The sequence below is a fragment of the Orcinus orca genome, chromosome 16 (genome assembly GCF_937001465.1).
Source record: "Orcinus orca chromosome 16, mOrcOrc1.1, whole genome shotgun sequence".
In the NCBI taxonomy this organism is placed as follows: domain Eukaryota; kingdom Metazoa; phylum Chordata; class Mammalia; order Artiodactyla; family Delphinidae; genus Orcinus; species Orcinus orca.
The window spans coordinates 79485233-79492616 of record NC_064574.1 but is presented as its reverse complement, the minus strand read 5'-3'; the positions used below and the strand labels follow the sequence as shown (position 1 = coordinate 79492616).

Sequence of the window (7384 nt, the reverse complement as noted above, 5' to 3'; positions counted from 1 at the left end):
TCGAAAAATAAAGGCTTCACATGTATTAATTCGTATGATCAGCTTCATTTTGCAGAGGAAAAAACAGACTTAGCAACTTGCCCATGGTCCCACAGCTAGTAAGTGCCCCAGTGGGGATTTGAACCCAGGCAGTTTGACCAGTGCCCACAAGCACAACTGTAATCCTCTGCTGCCTCTCAGTGGCATGAGGTTGCTGTGAGGATTTAATAAGCGAAGGAGTGGTTGGCAGCTAGCAGGTGCCCCGTACACGCCAGTGTGATTAGTAACAGAACACCTACGCAGCAAAGACGCAGAGGGTGAGGCAGGTCTCCCTGGGCTCCAGGCCTTGGCTCCGAGACCCTGCAAAGGCAGACTGAGGAAGTGAGCTGGGTCCTTCACGAGGGAACTTCCAGGAGGCTTGAGGGCATTCAGCGACTGAGGCCCAGAGCAGAGAATATGACCAAAGGTATGGTAGGTGCACGGCTAGGGGGCGTCAGTGTTTTCCAAGACTCGGATTTTCTGCCCCCATTTCTGCTCTGGGCCTGGCAGGACCCAGAACCTGGGCAGAGATTCCCGAAGTTTCTGGGCTGCGTGGTGTCAGGTATCTGGGTGTCTCTGGGAGAGCACCAGGGGGCACTCACTCATTGTCCTATCTGGGCCTCGGGGTGGGGGGGGAGAGGAGAGGGGATGGGGAGGCCCAGCAACAGGGTGTCCTACAGGGGGTGCCTCGGGCCTTACCGTGGCCCCACTCCATCCTCCTTACAGGTGGGGTAAGACTTCCTTTCTGGAGTCGGTACAGTCTGAGGCCTGAGTTAGCATGGCCTGCTGCCTGCTTGGTGGGGATTGGTTACTCCTCCAGAACCATTCTTCCTCCCACCCAGAGCCTTGGGGCTCCATGACCCCTGCTGAGGGATTGGCCCGTGGGACCACTCCTAGGGTTCAAGGCTTTCAAGCTGGTAAGGCCTGGAGAAGGGGGTTTTCGGGATCAACGGGGCCACCAAGGGCATTGTGCAAGGATAGCTCAGCCACCAGGGCCCAGAGAGACGTAGGGGAGGGGCTCCCAAAAGGGAGGGGGGCTTGGTGAAGCGAGAAGATGCAGTGATGGATTTGGGGGTTCAGAGAAGATGGGAGAACTCCCAGAAAGGAGGGAGTTTCAGTGTGGGAGAAGGGGCTTGGTGTTGGGAGGGATGCAATGATGTGGGGGAGTGGGACGAAGTAAGGGAGATGCAAGATCAGAGAGGGACAGGGAGACCCAGCAAGGAGGATGGAAGCTCAGAAGGGGCTGCGGCCGGGGGAGGGCTCAGGGACCGCTCTGGTCATCCATTCACCTAAATTCTCAATCCCCCTGTCCTGCCACTGTTCCATTGTCTCCCCAGCCTGAAAACAGCTATCCCTAAAGGTCTTTTTTTTTGGCTGCACTTTGGGACTTGTGGGATCTTAGTTCCCCGACCAGGGATTGAACCTGGGCCCCCAGCAGTGGCAGTGCAGAGTCCTAACCACCAGACCCCCGGTCTCCCTGCTGTTTTTCTTTGTTTGTTTTGTTTTGTTTTGTTTTTGGTAAGGGACTTTCGAAAGGACTATCATGAACCCATCTTGATGAGGGGGGAATGACGTGGGAAGAAAAAGTTTGTCCAGACCTGCCCTGGGGTCAGAGCCAAGACTGAAGGCCTTCCTCATGTCAGGCCCTTGTTGGTCCTGCAGAAAGTTGTCTTATACCCTTGGGCATCTCTGGGACTTTGGCCTTCCTATTATTTATTTATTTATTTATTTATTTATTTATTTGCGGTACGCGGGCCTCTCACTGTTGTGGCCTCTCCTGCTGTGGAGCACAGGCTCTGGACGCGCAGGCTCAGCGGCCATGGCTCACGGGCCCAGCCGCTCCGCGGCATGTGGGATCTTCCCGGAACGGGGCACGAACCCGTGTCCCCTGCATTGGCAGGTGGACTCTCAACCACTGCGCCACCAGGGAAGCCCCTTCCTATTATTTTTAGGGGACCCTGGGTAGCTGCCAGTCTTGGCGATTCCCCCTTGATTTCCGGTCTGCACAGAGCTGACAACACTGACAATCAAGGCAGGAGGGGCCTCAGGGGCCCCCCAGACCCCTCAGAATGGGAACTGAGCCCAGAACGGGGCTGGACCCCAGGCCACGCCTCCAAAAGGGACAGAGCTGGCGCAAACCTAGAGCTGGCCTTAGCCCAGTGCTTTTTCCTGAACACAGAGCTGCTCCTGCATCCCTATCTATTCTTTTTTTTATATATATATAAATTTATTTATTTATGGCTGCGTTGGGTCTTCATTGCTGCGTGCGGGCTTTTTCTAGTTGTGGCGAGCGGGGGCTACTCTTCCTCGCGGTGCACAGGCTTTTCATTGCAGTGGCTTCTCTTTGTTGCGGAGCACGGGCTCTAGGCATGTGGGCTTCAGTAGTTGTGGCTCGTGGGCTTAGTTGCTCCGCAGCATGTGGGATCTTCCTGGACCAGGGCTTGAACCCGTGTCCCCTGCATTGGCAGGCGGGTTCTTAAGCACTGCGCCACCAGGGAAGTCCCAACCCCTATTTATTCTTTAAACCTTCCTGGCAGGCTCCACCCTGTTCAGCCCGAAGTGGGGGTGAGGGTAGACTTCCTTCCGCTGAGACAGCCCCTGGACCACGAGTGCTGCATCTTGACCCAACCATTGCCACTTAGGCTGGGCAGGAAGGTGTTGCAAGCTGGTAGGCGTGCAAGGCTGGAAGGAAGGGTAGGAGGGGGTTATTAAACTGCAGGGACCTCTCCTAGGGCAGGTCAGTTTTCCCCAGCGTCCCCGCATATTACCTTCTCCCCCTGGGCTGCAAGCTGGGAGCCCTGTCTGGGCACTTGACTTTCCCTTGCCCTCAGTCTGCCCTTCAGAAGAGATGGAAGTGGCCAACTGGCCAGTGAGGCTCTTCCGCCCTCCACGCTCGTACCCGAGACCATCCAGAGATTTTGCTATTGATCTGGAGCCGTCTCTTCTTAGCCAGGCCTGGGATTCCTGGTATTTTTCATGCTTCCAGCTTTCCCTGCACAACTAGCTGTTGGCAGAGCTGTCTCATAAGAGGCCCATGAGAATATGGTTCATCCTTAGGAGGCAGAATTAGATGCATATGATGAAGTCAAAGTCACCTGGGCAGGTGGAGGAGGGAGGGGAGGATCCAGAGCCCTTGACTAAGAGGATCTTTGCCAGGGATGGAGTCATTCCCGCCCCCAGGCTCCTGTGCTCTTCAGGGCTGTTCCAGCCCTGGGCCATGGTGGATGGACAGACAGTACACACCTTGGGGTGGGGGGGGGCACACATTCCCAGAGTCCACTTCCCTAGGAGAACAGCATGAGGGCAGGGCTTAGCCCCCATTTCATCAGGGTCTGAGCTGCAGGGCCCAGTGGCAGACTCTGGCTAAGACCAGCCCAGGCTCGCCCAGCTGCCTTCACCCATGCTGCATCCTCCTTCCCTGCTTTGGTCCTGAGCTGGAGCTCAGTCGCTGCTGTGCACGTCTGGACCCGGCGCTGAGTGCTGGCTGCAGGGCTGTCCCAAACCCCCAGGTCCCACTGTGTGCATGTGGGGATTGGGTGTAGTGTAGAGTTGCAGGGGGTCCGGGGTAAGGCCAGCAGATAGAACCCCCTCCAGGCTGATCTCTGCCCTGCCCTGGGCTCTGCCAGGGCACGTAGGGCTTGTGTGGCTGCCAGCCGGCCAGGGGTCTGGGGTCTCTAATGGTCAACCTCCTGGTCCACCCTGGACGGGGGCTCCAGTCCAACCCTACCCTCCTCTTCTCCCTTCGCTTGGTTGCCCCTCCCCCATCACAAAGGTGCTCTGGCCGTACCCTTTGGATCCAGCACTGGGGTCCTCCGCAGCCATTCTCTGGGCGGCTTTTGTTCCCCACCCCACCCTCTCCACAGAGCAGTCTCTCTGGCAAACCCTAGGTTGATTCAGTAGCAGGGAAGATGAGGGCAGCTGGAAACAATTCACTCCCCCAGCAGCCAAGGTCTGGTGGCTGCTTGACCTTACATAGACTGAAGTCAGCAAGCCCCAGGCACGGAGCCCAGGATTTTAGAGGTCCCCTCCTTCCCCCACCCCCAGCACCCCGACATCCGGTGTGTCACCCCACACTGCAGAGCCTGCTGCTGCCACATCTGGCGTGCGAACCCCCTCTCCCCCTCTCCCTGGCAGGACCCATGTCCACTACATCTCAGCAGCACGCTGCCCCTGCCTCACGGCTGCCCCTCCCATCCACTCTCCGCTAAGGTCTGGAACCCTGTTTCTAAAGCAGGGATGCTTAAACCCTTTGCTTAGCCTGCACTTAGCGTGGCCTTCGGTGCCCTCCAAGATGGGGCCCCCGCACCTCCTTCACTTGCCCTCCCTGCTTGCAGCCCCTCCTCCAGCCTGACCACACCAGCCTTCCAGCCCTCGCCCATGCAACTCCCCCTTGCCCGTCACACAAGGGTCACTTCTGGAAATCCCTCCTTCCCACTCCACTGAGACTCTGCAGGCTGTCCTGGGCCTTCTCTGATGGTAGAATGCTGCTCGTCACTGTGCTGTGTCCTCCGCTTGCCCCCTTGAGCTCAAGCAGGGACTTGGACCTACGGGCTGGGTGCTGGGCCCAGAGAAGGAGCCAACAAGGAGGGCAGATTCCATAACTGGGAGGGAGAGAGAAAAGGAGAGACCCAGGGATCAGCCTGGAACTGAGAGCGGCTTGTGCACTCCAGGATCCCTAGGGGAGCTGGAGCTGGTGAGAGGTGAGCAGCTGCCACAGGGATTTGAGGTCCCTGAGGGCGCCTTTGTCACTGGCCTGCAGCAGGGGGCATTGCCCCTCAGGCACCCTTCGGCAGAGCAGAGGGACCCAGATGCTAGCATTCACTGAACCAAGGCCAGTGTCTGAGTCTGCAGACCTGAATGTCATCAGAGGCGTTTAGAGAGGGACCCACTGAAAATCAGGGCAACGCTTGGCGAGGCCGGGGACAGCAGTAGGGCAGGGACTCCCCAGGCATCTCAATGCCCAGAACTGGCCTCTCCCCGTGGAGACCCCGGGACCTGAGCCAGCCTGCCCCACCCACCATTCCGCCCAGAGGTGCTGCCCAGATCCCACATCTTTGGAGATGAGCTCTGGGCGTAGGGCCAGCCCAGCCCGGGCTCCCCTCCTGCCTCTGCCCCACCCCCCACTTCCTCACCTCCTACTTTGGTTTCCCACGGAGACTGCGGCCTGTTTCTTTTGCAGGGACTGAATCCTTCACTTCCTACCTCCCTTGTGCCTCAGCTGTGACCCCAGTGTTGGCCTGAGCCCCCGGATCTATATTCCATTCCTATAGCACCGACAGCACCCAGGCGCTGACCCCTGCCTACCCCAGGCCATGGCCCTGGACTTTGGGCCTGAGACCTGGCAGCTCTTTCCAGGCCACTTTGCAGCCTCGCCCCCTCGAGTGGCCCTGGCCCCCAGGCTCAGCTGCATCCCTGTCCTTCTCCTCCTGAGGCCCCACGGAGGCTGATGCGGCAGCACTTCCAGCTGTGGAGCCCCCACCCCCACCCCGCCAGCCTTGTGTCTGAGTTAATCTGACCTCCCGTGTCTGGGGCGACGCAGATGGCCCTCTGCTCCCTCCAGGACGAGCTGTGTGAACCTGGGCAAGTCTCTTCACTTCTTTGAGGCTCACTGCCCAGTTGTCAAGCAGCAGTAACCGCACCTCTTCTCGGGGCTGATGTGAGGATTACCTGGTCAAAAGCTCACAAGTAGCTCTCCCACACGTCTAGGGCACCAGTGGAGGAGCTGGCAGCCCGGCAGGCTTGCAGTCACTCTCTCCGACCAGATTTGGGCACCCGGCCACCCCCGTGGAGGTCAGGGCCATCCTGTTGCCAACCACAAGGGCACTGGCCAGCAGAGCGAGGGTGAGAACTGGACAGGCTGACTGGGTCGTGGCCACGGGAGCGTGGAGGCATCCAGGAGACATCTGAGACGTGGGGGGGTCTGCGTCTCGGGGAGAGGGTGGAAGATTTAGGCAATCAGAGCTCAGGAAACCAGGTGGTAGGGCGGGTGGACTGGGCGGCATCCTGGCTGACAGGCCCAGACCTGTGCTGCCAGCTGGCCCAGCACCGTCCTTGTGCCAGGTGTTTTCTTCCTTGTTGGCCTCCTTCCAGGTTCGGCGGGGCCCTCAAGGGCCGGGACCTCCTTTGGCTTTACGCCTGCTCCAGATGTGCTGTCCCAACAGGGAGCCCGCACCAGGGAGGAGAAACTGAGAAGTTGGACGGCATGAGCAGTGGTGTGTGGGTGCCCCAGGCCCCGCCCTGCGGGTTCTGCTCCTCTCAGGGACCCTGACACAGTAGGGCTGTGTACCCACAAGCGTCTGGCCATAGCCCCCGGCTCTGGGACCTTGCTGGTGGAGAGAACGTGGGGTCTCAAAATCCCTCATCTACTTTCAGACTGGGCTCCAAAGCCCCCATCTACCTTCTCCCTCCCCTAGGTCGCCCCGAACCCTCCTCGGGCAGGGGAGAGGGTCGGGGCAGGACAAGGACAAAGGCCGAGGTTGGTGTGGGTGTTCCTGCCGGCGACAGTCAAGGCAGGCCCTCCTGTAGCCACTGCTTCCCCTGGCAGGTCTTTGCCTCTCTTCCACCAAAACCTAGGCCACACCTGCCCTCGCTCTCTGCAGGGCACCCTCAGGCCTGAGGGCCCAGGCCCCCTGCTACCTGCACGGCCTGGCCTGGCGGGAAAGGTCCTTTGACGAGGCCAATCTCCCCTAAGAATGCCACCTGGGCCACCCCCCCCATACCATCTATCTGGTCCTGCCCCTCTTCCCCAGGATTAATGAAGTTATGAGGAGGGCAGGAAGGAACTCTGAGCTCCCAGGAAGCTCCCCTCCCCAGACCCTGCCCTGTCCCCCCTCACCTGCCCCCTGCCCAGGTGTTCCTGAGTGCCTAAGCCTGGGCCAGGTACATCTCCTTGTTTCCCCTGATCCCACACCTGGCCCTGGATTTGTTTGTTTTTTTCATGAATTTATTTATTTATTTTTGTCTGCATCGGGCCTTTGATGTGCGGGCTTTTCTCTAGTTGCAGCGAGCGGGTTCTACAGCGCAGGCTCAGTAGTTGTGGCGCACGAGCTTAGTTGCTCCGCAGCATGTGGGATCTTCCCAGACCAGAGCTCGGACTCATGTCTCCTGCATTGGCAGGTGGATTCTTAACCACTGCGCCACCAGGGAAGCCCAGCCCTGGGGGTTTTAATTGCCGTAAACAATGACTGTTTCTCTCTTACTAAACAAGGGACTGGAGGGCAGGGCTGTGCCCTGTGATGGATACCACTGTACCCACAGGGCCCAGCGTGCGTCTTGGCACACAGCAGGCCCTCAGCAAAGGTGATGAACGTGTGAACCACCAACAACCCCTATGTCTCCACAAACACACCAGGGTCCGAGGCAGGGG

General features: G+C 59.0%; 1 long non-coding RNA gene across 1 annotated transcript; it reads right to left on the bottom strand.

Annotated features, from left to right (window-relative positions):
* Window positions 1–2105: 2105 nt before the first annotated feature.
* On the bottom strand, window positions 2106–5664 carry LOC125961505 (uncharacterized). The gene is made up of 3 exons (XR_007472293.1): window positions 5535–5664; window positions 2787–3070; window positions 2106–2700 (listed from the first exon to the last, which is right to left on the bottom strand). It is a non-coding gene; the product is annotated as an uncharacterized LOC125961505 (long non-coding RNA).
* Between the last annotated feature and the right edge of the window lie 1720 nt (window positions 5665–7384).